The sequence below is a fragment of the Eurosta solidaginis genome, chromosome 4 (assembly GCF_040869045.1).
Source record: "Eurosta solidaginis isolate ZX-2024a chromosome 4, ASM4086904v1, whole genome shotgun sequence".
In the NCBI taxonomy this organism is placed as follows: Eukaryota; Metazoa; Arthropoda; class Insecta; order Diptera; family Tephritidae; genus Eurosta; species Eurosta solidaginis.
This window is the reverse complement of record NC_090322.1, coordinates 204,951,417-204,958,896: the sequence shown is the minus strand read 5'-3', so window position 1 is coordinate 204,958,896 and position 7,480 is coordinate 204,951,417.

The following is a 7,480-nucleotide window of genomic DNA, read 5'->3' as shown; positions in this document are numbered from 1 at the left end:
CAAGGACTCACATTAGACAGTGATGCATCAAAAACCCAATCACCATTTATAGATCAGCCTACATTAACCCAACTAGCAGACCGCTTACTATGCATTTCCGGCCAAAAGCATTATGCTACCCTGCGAGAGGTAGTGTCCGCCCAGCGTTTCTTTAGCTGACTCTAGGTCTATCTATAGAGGAGCCAAAGGTACTCCGTACCAACTACATATATATATATATATATGGTTATCTTGTACACATGCGTGCTAGGTATATTGCTATATCCCTGGTCCCAGGTTATATCTATATTCAAATAGCTCGATACAACCTCAAGAAAGGTCAGGCTTTCCCACAACAGCCTCCATTGCATCACAGTTGCACCTGAAAAGCCAAGCAACTGTCGGAGTATATGTAAAATTCTCTAATCTTAGTAGCACTGGACCGCATTCCATCCACCGCGTCCTTAATTGTGGCAACCTCCGCTTGTAAGACGCGGCAATGAAATGTGTGGCTTACATCGAGCTCTTGATAGAAAACCCTCATCCAACTTCGACACATCCGTTAACCAGTTCATTACCCTATAGTAAATCGTTTCCAAGCTTGCATTCAAAGAAGCCATGCAGCGAGCAGATGTATCGGTATGATTCCCTCAAAGACCAAGCCTGCTTCTGCGGATACCGTGCGGTAAGCTGAAGCAATTCGCAGCGCTCCTCTACGTCGGGGTCAGATGAGGGCGGTTCGGTGCTTCCGTATTTTACGCTCGAATTTCAGCATCTTTGTTAGTCATAACTCACTTATACATTTAATTGGCGTTAACCGGTTATAGCCGTCCAACAGGTGCACTAGTCGATTATTTGCTTGCTTGCCATTCTACTCAGATTCGCTCCCCTCCGCAAGCTCCTGGAGTGCTCCGAAAAGCTCAATTTACTGTCTATTTACACGTCTATTTCGTCACGGTGTGTGCTATAAACATCAACCGTCATATTACTGATAATGGGAATCCGTCTCTTCGTGAGGATAACGATCTGCGTCTATTTACTTTGTGCGTGACTTGGTTAAGTTTAAGCTGTGCCAGCACGTAGCTTCGTATGTCATCTGCGAAAGCGACATGTCCAATCGAAAAAGGCTGCTGTAAGTAATATTCCAGAGATCGGGACCTTGTACCCAACCATGGGCCGTTCCGTTTGCTATTTCCACCTTTCTCTGACCGTGAGTAGTTACGTACGTTCGATACATGTCTCTCAGGTAGCTTCTTAGGACTTCCAGCATATATTGCGGTACCTTGAAAGAGCGTTCTAGTGCCTTAAGCACCACCTGTCTGACTAAAAAGCATTTTTAACATCCAGCGTGACCGACAACACTAACGGACTTGCTCTGTAACACGCTGTATCGGCTTTCTAGACTGCGTCTATCATTTCTGCTTGTCATCGTTTACGGAGTGCTCTCAAGAAGTTCGTTGTCATTCTTCTCTTGTATGTAGCAGTGTACCTATCAGGGAAGTCTCCCGTTTCTTCTTTCATCAGTGTGCTGTGTGGCGACTCTGGGGGTCACGTTTTCTCAGCTTTCTCACTGACATAAGCGATTGCTGGCTGGCTAAATGTTTTAGCCATAGGCGGTATTATTTATTTTTCGATGTTTTTTATATATTGGTTCTCTTCTTCATGCTGCTATCTCCGCATGATGTGCAGTCCCCGCCGTTAATTCCCGTGGTTGCCTACGCATACGCAGGTAGACCATGGTTGACAGGTCCCTATGGGAGTCTGTGTACAAATTTCAGCGTTAGTCAGGAGTGTCTCAACTGATCATGCGCTACCAACTTAATGGCGACGTTGTTCGAACGTAGTTGAAGTCTACTAAGGTTTAAAAGAGATGGAGACGGTGAGGATATTAAACCTAACAGCCGTTTCCGCACTTACATAGGTGACAGATTGCCGTCATCGGCAGACCATAGCATACTTTTCATGGTCTTGTTCTAGTTCTGGTCAGCGGGATTTACCTTGTCTCTATCCTGTGTATGCATAAGGAGAATTTTAGGGTGGCATCCTATCCACCTACCACCGAAAATCTTGGATTGCGTTTCTTCAATTTTTCAGTACTTCCCGTCTTCAGGGAATCATTCGTCTGTTCACTACCTAAAGAGGCACCATGTAGGTGATGGATACCCCTTCGGGGACCTACTGAACTTAAACTGAGAAAAGTGTAGTAACCTTAAGATAACTCGTAGATTAAATGAACTGCGAGTATTGCGAATGGAAGTGTGCTATCTACATATACAACTGTCACTGTAGATAAATAGTTTCGGTGTTATTCATATGAAAGTTGTAGGTACATATGTACATAAGTACGTGTACTTATGTATACATTCCTTTGTACATACATAGTTGATCGTTATACATAGTTTCATAGTACCTACTCGTACTGCTGGTTATTATACCCAGCTTTACTTGTACACAGGGTATTATAACTTTGATTGGATAACGGTTGGTTCTACAGGTATAAAGGAATCGATATAGATATAGACTTCCATATATCAAAATCATCAGTATCGAAAAAAATGTGACTGAGCCATGTCCGTCCGTCTGTCCGTTAACACGATAACTAGAGTAAATATTGAGATATCTTCACCAAATTTGGTACACGAGCTTATCTGGACCCAGAATATATTGATATTGAAAATGAGCGAAATCGGATTATAGCCACGCCCACTTTTTATATATATAACGTTTTGGAAAACACAAAAAACCTGATTATTTAGTAAATAATACACCTAGAATGTTGAAATTTGACGTGTGGACTGATATTGAAACTCTTGATAAAAGTTTCGAAAATTTTTTTAAAATGGGAGTGGCACTGCTCACTTGTGATAAAATCAATTTTACAAATACTATTAATCATAAATCAAAAATCGTTAAACCTATCGTAACAAAATTCGGCAGAGAGGTTGCCTTTACTTTTATATAAAAGATTTTTAAAATGGTTGTAGACTAGAATAATAAGCTATAACTTAGTAAAAAATAGTTTTGAATCAATGATATTTCATTTATCAAGTTTTACTGTAAGAGGAAATGGGAGACATTTTTTCTTAAACGGGCGGTGCCACGTGTTATGTAGAAAAGTAATTTATTTGATATGAAATGTACAATTTAAGCTCACGCTGAGTATATAATGTTCGGTTACACCCGAACTTAGACTTCCTTACTTGTTTTTTATTGAAGCTGCTGATTGTATGATTTCATGATATGAGTGCAGTGTGCAAATGAAAACTTAAAAGAATAATTCACATTAATAATAGATACAATGTGAAAGCAATGTGATCTCACACACTTTAACGAACATACTTACATGACTAAATGATTGTATATATACGTAAACATACTACACATACTAAATCCATTTATTTTAGCGGAAAATGTCATTACACTAAATAAAAATAGTTGTATTGCAAATGGATTATCACCCATTAAAAGCTAACACGGAGAGCAGCAAACAAAGTGATCATCCGATGATATATGCACTCACTCTTATATGTAATATTGCGATCATTGCTCTATAGAGTGTGCTCAGTTGAGTTGACGTTTATCAATTAAAACTTTTTTTCTGCCAAATAATGTCATTTTTCATATTATTGTAAAATACTTTCTATATTGCACTCAAGTCAATTTTTCATTTAATTTTATTTTCAGGTAAGTTTGGTTTACGCCAGAATACTAATTCTGAAATGCTTACTTAGGCTGTTATGACACGTAAGTTTCAAAAATTCATCCATAATGAATAACTCTTATTCGTATAATATCTTTCGCAATTTAAGTTTCATCGTGAGGGGTGGGACACTTATGTCATGACGCAATTGAACCAGACAAGTGAAGTCAATATTAACAATACTCGCCCTCATAAATTTAAGTGTTGTTTCTTGACATATCTGCAGCATTAATTTTTTTGAGTATCATAAAAAAATACTACATTACTGCCTTTCTGAATTATGAAGTAACGTGCAAGAAAATAACGCCTCAGGTCTATATTTCCTTTATGGGAGGGGTTATTTCCTTATCCTGACAGGAAATGTAAAAGTTTAAGTCAATGGAACTGAACGGCTGGATCTTCAGAGTATCACATTGTCCACAACTAAGGAATATGGAAAGATACTGCTGACGTCAATGCTATTACTGACGATCTGTGACAATATCATGAGGTTGCGGATGAGTAGCTGGGAGGTTTGTTATCCGAAAACTCGTGATTGACAGTATACTGTGCCAAGACCCAACATTTATTTATATAAACCAAGCTTTGAAGTAGGCTCATGCAGCAGAAAGAGGCGGCTGTTGTGTACAAATATATAGCGACAGAGGTTATACGGCAACGATGCTTCAGCAAATTAGAGCTTATAGATTAAACTTGAAACAAAAAAACAAAACTTTGGCTAATTAGAATTTTATTTTAAAAAGCTCTGGCTATCCCTGAAACCTTTAAGACAAACATGCACTACTCCCAGCTGTATGATTAAACCTGACTGACATTCTTCTGACTTTCTTTATCTATTCACCTGCCTCTTTTCTGTCTAAGCCCCCTCCTCTCTTATCTGCTCACCCATCTGCATTTCCTAGTTTACTTATTCGGCTCATTCGATTTTCCGATCCCTTTCATTATACCGTAAATATTTCCGCTTTTCCTCTTACTCTTCCCGCTCTTGCTCCTATCCAAGTCTATCTCTCACTACCACTCTTAATTTATCCTTATTCTCAATCTTCATGTTAACCTCTTTTTACTACTTTGTCTCAAACCATTACCCTTATTCTTACTTTAACTTTCACTCTCCATCTTTCTCTTGTTCTCTTTAGTTTTCCAACTCCTCTCCAACTTCCTCCCATTTCCTCTGTTTTCTCTTTCCCGCTTGCAATGTGTAGATATGTATATCGAGTTTGCGTTTTCGGCACATTACATTACTAAGGTAGTTAAAAAGTAGCAAACTAATACCAAACATTTTCCCTCCCTACTTATGGTAGGTTTATGAGGGCCGTACAAGTTCTGTTTTTGTACTAATGACTTCACCTGTCTGGTTGCGTCATGATCTATGTTAAAGCGAATTAATACAATCAAGTGGGGGTTTTTGGCTCTAATATATAGATATTCAATTACCACTGTTATGTAAAAAAAACATGAGTACCAAGTATTCATGAAGTTCGATGTGTAAATTAACATATTGGTTTTCTTCGGCATTCGTATAGAACCTTTTCAGAATGTTGTCTGGATTCCTTGACAGGGATCTCTTTTTCCATAGCACACCGAAAACACTTCGATAGCACCCCGAAGGCTCGTCGATAACAAATAATGCCGATTATAAACCGATATATCGTCGATAAATAATTGGCAACGCGAACTCGGTGATAAGAAATCGGTAATACTTCGAAAAGAAATAGTTAACATCCCGATAGCAAATCTAAATTTTTTCGATAGTTTTCGATAACAAATCGATAAATTTTCGATAACAATCATCTTCACCTCATCGAAAATACACCGATAGACAAACCGATGCCTGTTCTTATCGATAACAAACCTTCGACTTTTCCGTAAGAAATCAATAACCTGCCGTACGTATTTGGGTTTTCCTCTTTCATCTTCCACCACTTCGACAACCACTCCAAAGCATTACGTCTCAACTTATTCTACGCATCCATTCTTTATTCTCCCATACCACATTTTAGGTTTACTATTACCCTGCGCTAACATTCTGGAAAGATTCATTCATTCATTCATCAAAGATGTTTACATATTGTAACGAATTTAGTGGAATTTCACATATTTGAAACCTGCTACTAACCTTCGAATCGCTAAACTGTTGAATAAATAACTCCAATATCTAATAATGCAAAATGGTCTTTATTAGATTACTTTGAGAGTACTTCACAATAACACTTATACTTCACAACAAATAGCGTGCTTAAATCAAAACTGATTAGACATGCCCCAGCTTGCGCTGCTTTTATACTCTCGGTTTCCTCGTTAACCCATTTTTCCTAAGGTCTAGTAATTTCGCGAACTTCAGGCTTGGTTATCAGCCATATACATGTATATTTGTAGTTTGTAGCCATTTGCGTGCGTATTTGTGAGTACTAATTCGGCTGATGATTACATGTCGTCGGTACAATGCCAAAGAAACGAATGTGCATATTTGATGTGTTGAGAAAAACGCGTAATACATTGTTAAAAAAAAGATTTGATTAATAAAGATTTAATTTTGTATTTTTTAACCACTATTGGAAGGTTTACTTTTGTAAACCAGAGATCTGTTTTGCGGTTTATTTTGTAATAATATGACCACGTGCTTTTGTATTTGAAGATGGACAACGAGAGGCAAGAAGAAATTATGGAAAAAAGCATGGGTACTAGTTACTCGTATGTGTACGCATGTATGTCCAGAAAACTAAAATTTTTAAAAAAACGAAAGTTCACTCATTTTTTTAAATTTCAACCACATTTTAACAAAAACGAATATTTTCCGGCTTTGTGTGCAGAGCTTCGTCGGCTTATATTGGTAACAATTGATACCGACAAGTTATTGCTTTATTATCGGCTTACTATCGATGGCGGAATCTTATCGTGGAGATATCGGTTTGTTCATCATCGGTTCGAGTCATCGGTTAGTTTATGTTGAACTGGCAGGTCACATAAACTGAATAGGTCCAAACCAGAATTCGTTCCAACCGAATAGAATAGCTCCGTCCTCTTGTCAAATACTAGACACTTTCTAGGACCTATGTAGCTTAATTGCTACCTCGAGATCTGCAAACACTGTCGCCCCTAATAACTGGAGCCTTGACCCGGCGAGAGCAGGATCCGTACACAGAACGTGCCCAACCGTTTCTTCCTGCTGCTCGCACTTCGTACATCTGCTGTCAAGGCATAGCTTTTAAGCATGTGACGCCAGAAGGTAGTGTCCAGTTAGTATGCTCATCGTGAGCATTAAGAGATATGAGCCATTTTGTGAGTCTAATATCGTAGGCTTTGCACACGATCTTGGAAATTTTGCAGCCCTCGCCTTTGACAACGTCTTTCCTACTTGATGGATCATATTCAACTCCTGTCTCCTTTTAATTTCTCCCAAACGGATTGGGGCGTCTATCGTCGTTTCAGCGAGTGTGGCACCCCTTTGCCAACTCATCGGCCTTTCGTTAACTTCTACCCCTTTATGACCGGGAACCCAGTATGGATGTATGATTCGGCATGAGCCAAGTTTATCTTTGCATCCAAAACACTTTTTGATGAAGTACTGTGCGAGATTATTGCCGCTTGACTATCAATTTATATATTGACGCGACTTCAGCTTAAGCACGCCTCCTCCAAAATGTCTGCTGCTTTCCTCATGGCTATAATTCCCGCCTTAAAGACGCTGTAATAATCTGGCAGCCTGTAGGATCTACTTATTTCTGGATCGACACAGTAAACAGCACACCCGACCCTTTCCAGTAATTTGGAACCATCCGTATACACGTGTGTAGTATGTTC